The sequence below is a fragment of the Pteropus alecto genome, unplaced genomic scaffold, assembly GCF_000325575.1.
Source record: "Pteropus alecto unplaced genomic scaffold, ASM32557v1 scaffold301, whole genome shotgun sequence".
In the NCBI taxonomy this organism is placed as follows: domain Eukaryota; kingdom Metazoa; phylum Chordata; class Mammalia; order Chiroptera; family Pteropodidae; genus Pteropus; species Pteropus alecto.
Window position 1 is genome coordinate 220,387 of NW_006431043.1, and position 4,659 is coordinate 225,045.

Consider the following 4,659-nt stretch of genomic DNA (forward strand, 5'->3'; position numbering starts at 1 on the left):
AAAAAAAAAGCCATGAAAGAAATGGGAAAAATACAGGGCTGGTATTTCATTAGAATACATTAGTGATAGAAAATTTGTGTTTTCTTTCCTATTCTTTTTTGGTAATTATCCAAACTGATAGAATCCAGAAAGAGGGATACAAGGAACCTCTCGCAAACATTTACTATATAATTTTCCCTACCGGTACCTAGCCAGTGCTATCCAATAGAACTTTATGAGATGATAGAGTAGTTCTGTGTTTGTTCTATCCAATACAGTAGCCACCAGCCATGTGTGGCTATTAAGCACTCGAAATGTGGCTATTTTGACTGAAAAACTAAATTTCCATTTCGATTTAATTTTAATTAATTTTCATTTATGTTTAAATAGCACCTATAACCAATGACTACATTTTTGGACAGCACGGACCAAAGACATAGTTCAAACTTGTTGAAAAATGTTTTTCTTTTATAATGAATAACTCCAAGACAGGCAGTTTTGGAGCACTGAGGTAAAAAGGTGATTCCTTTCTACCGATCAGAACAGCTAAATGATCCCTGCTTATGTCACAGCCTAATTTCCCTCATACTCATCTATACTCTAAACTGAGAGTAAACGATTTAGAATTAGAATGAAGACAGCTTTAATGCTAAGATGAGCATTTGTTCCCTACTTTATATTGTTAGTGTTTGCTACGAAATTATGATAAAAAGGGGAGTAAATAAGTATTTTCTGATAGCATTTTGAAGCACTCATAAAACTCCATTAAGATCCATAACGGGAAACGGAAAGCAAAACAAAACTAAAATGTAGAAGTTGCTTTTTCCATGCATGACATTCATTCAGGTTCAGCCACTTCTCACCACCTCCATTGCTACCACATTTGAATCATTGTCTCTTGCCTGGATTATTGCAATAATCTCTTAACTGGTGTTCTGCTTCTATCTTTTCCCTCTTACAGTTTCTTCTCAACACTGTGGCCAGTGTGATATTTTAAAACAGAAATTAGATCACGGCGTTCCTCTCCTCAAAACACTGCAGCAACTCCATTTTATTTTATTCAGAGTAAAAGTCAAAGTTTACAATGGCCTATGAGACCCTACATGGTCTCCACTCCATTTCTCTGACTTATCTTCATTTTTCTCCCTCTGTTCGCTCTGCCCAAGTCACATCGGCTTCTTTGTTGTTACTCACAAGCATGAGGCACCCTCTTACCTTAGGGCCTTTGCACTAGCTATTTCCTCTAGAACATTCTTCCACCAGAATATCGTCTATCTTTTCCATGTCCGTCTTCTTCCTCTCCACTGAGTTTTGCTCAATTGTCCCATTCTGATAATGCTACTTTGACCACGCTTTTTAATTCTGTTCCTGTCTCCAGCACCTCCCAGCCCTCCAGATTTTCCTAACCTTGTTCTTTTTGGTTTGCCTTTTCTTCAGTATTTACCAGCTTTAACATACTAGAACATTTATTTATTTATTATGCTCATTTTTCACTGTCTACCTTCCTCCAGTGGAATATAAACTCCAGGAAGGCAGCAAATGTTGCCTGTTTTGTTCACTGATATGTCCCAAACACCATGAAGAGTGCCTAACACACAATAAACACTTCATAAAAGTATATTAAGTATATTAGCAAATGTTTATTAATCAAGGTCATGTCTATGATTTATGTATATGCATATATAAAAGAATTTATATATATAAATTAAACTTTTCAATGAATTAAACTTTTGTGAGTAAATATATCTGATTGTTAATGTAATGTGAAAATTGCCGAGTCAGAATTTCTAAATGAAATGTTATAAAATTTCTTTGTAAATGTTAATTTGTTTCAAAGTGTTTTAATAGTGATATAAAATCCTATGTGTGTTCAATTGGGCTGAGATAATGATATTAGAGAAAATTATAATTTTTTTGATGCCCAAATCCTTCCATCTTTAATTTTAATACTTACGGCACTTCATTAAAATGCATGTTGTGTTTAATTTTCCAGGAAATTTCAGAGCATAAAAGAAGTATGTATATGCAATTTCCAGTTAAACTAGTTGAAACTTTTAAAATGTAAGCTCGTGTCTTTTTAAATAGAGCCCGTGTCTTTTCTCGATGTGAGACATGCTTGCACGGGTCAGTGTAGCTCAGAATAAATAGGCAGAATACCTTTAACCTTTGTTCAGTGCGCCTGTTTCCTAAACCCTTTATCACATTCTGTACCCTCTCTAAGTTGCTGATATTGATTAAAAAGCCCCAGTGCAGACATAGTATTCTCATAATACTTGACCACTGCTGACAGCTGTGGGAGGAAAGCTTGCTGTTCTTAGAGCCTCTGCTTCAGCGTACGAATCCTATTTTCATCTCTTCTTTCTTAAAAGAATTATATTACTGACAAATTTAACTTTGAGTCCATAATAAGCCTTGGAATATTTTTCTGGCAACTGCTTCAAAGCCGGTTATTTCTGATTGTGTAGTCATGGAAATCATGTTTTATCCTTAAAATTATCCTATACTTATCAATGTTAAAATTAGCACTTTTTCTCTCTTTCTACTTGTGAAGGTCAAGTTTCCTTCTTGTTGGAGAGGCTGTTTCACAACCTTTATGAGAGCCGGTATTTCCAGCAAAATTTATTGTCTACTGTATTCCATCTCTAGTCCTGCATGAGTATAAACTATTTGAGGACAAGGTTATGTCCCATTGATTTTTGTATATACTACAGAATTTAGCACATAACAGGTACTCCATTCCATTTCGCACCAACATGGCTAGGTCTCTCATTATTTCTTATCTAGACTAGAGCTATAACTTCTTAACTAGTCTCCCTACCTCTGGTTTCTTCATAACTGACTTGGGCTACAAACATAGTAAATTTCTTATAAGTAGCCTGGCTATAACCTGTTCTATATACAAAAACACATACTACTTTCTCTTCCTGAAATACCTTTCACCCATATCTGCCTGGCTCAATCCTGTACATCTTTCTGGATTCTATTCATATGTTGTCATCTCTGCAAAGGCACTTCTGATGCCTCAGAGTGGCACTACAGCTTTGTGGTTAAGAGCTCAGACTCTGAAATCAGATGGCTGGGGTTGGTTTATTTTGCCTCTTACTAGTTGAATAACCTCAGGAAAGTGATTTAACCTCTCTGTACCTCAGTTTCCTTAACTGTAAAGAAAGGAAAATAATAGCATCTATTTCATAATCTATTTCATAACTGTAAAGAAAGGAAAATAATAGCATCTATTTCTTAATTGTAAGGATTAAATAAGTTAATAAGTATAAAGAGCTTGGAACAGTACCAGTCTCACAATAAGCAGTAAGTAAATGCTAGCTTTTATTTTATTAACATTGCTAGTTTGTTATCACTCTGATCCCTTAAGTAGAGTTCAGTACATAATTTTATTATTGCTGTTTAACATTGCTTTTTTATTGATACAAATGACATAACATTATATTAGTTTTAGGCGTACAACATAATGATTTGATATGTGTATATATTGTAAACTCATTAACACAATAAGTCTAGTTAACATCCCTCGCCACACATAGTTACAAATTTATTTATTTTTCTTGTGATGAGAACTTTTAAGATCTACTCTGTTAGCAACTTTCAAACATACAATACAGTGTTATTAACTAGTCAGTATGCTATACAGGGCTTATTTGTTTCATAACTGGAAGTTTATACTGTTTGACTCCCTTCACTCATCTTGCCCACCCCTGTGCCCTGCCTTTGGCAACCATCGATCTGTTTTCTCTATCAATGAGTTTAGGGTTTTGTTTGTTTTTGTTTTTTAGAGTTTTGACATTGATTTTTAATTATTTTTACCTCCTGACTGAACCATGTGCTCACTGAAAACAGACACTTTTACCCAGTCATCTGCTGGATCTAGCACAGTGCTTAATATTCAATAGGACACAATAAATTTTTTTTTGGAATGACTAAATAAACTGAATTATCTTTTTAATGAAACCATCGACATTTCTAATGATTAGTTCCTAATACTGGCCCAAGGAGAATTCATGATAATTTTAAAGTATGCTTAAAAAGCTGTGTTGATAGTCATCTTTTATCAGTGTCAGGAGCTATGCTAGTGATTGTACTCAATATAATGTTTTCTTCTAAACCAACCCTATGAAATAAATACCGTTAAGACATAAGGAAGCCAAGACACAGAAAAGTCAATTTTTTCATTGGCGTAGAGGAACTCAAGGATGTAACAAACACCTCATTTCTTGCCAATTCAACATTCATTCAACCGGCCATTCTACTTCCATTTTTAGCACAATAAATACAAAATGCTTCGGTCATCAGTGTTTGAAATTATTTCAATATTTCTGGACAATAATTAACACCTGGTGTGTGCAAGCAACTTCTATTCATGTCAATAGAGACACAGAGTGAGATATTTCATTTTCCTGATGAACTGTATTGTATAAAAACGCTAATGCTGTCATAAATTATTTTAGACAGTTGAGGCCTTATGCCACATCTGTGTTCACGGTCTATTCTCCATGTTTAGAAACAGCATGTTCCTCTCATCCTTAAAGATTTGATTTTATTATTAACCCCATTTTTATTATAATGTAAAATCTATTGCTATGCATTTTAAATCTATCACTAACATTTAGCTGTCAGTAAATGATCTCGAATTGATTCAAAGTTATAAAAATAGAAAAACTGTGT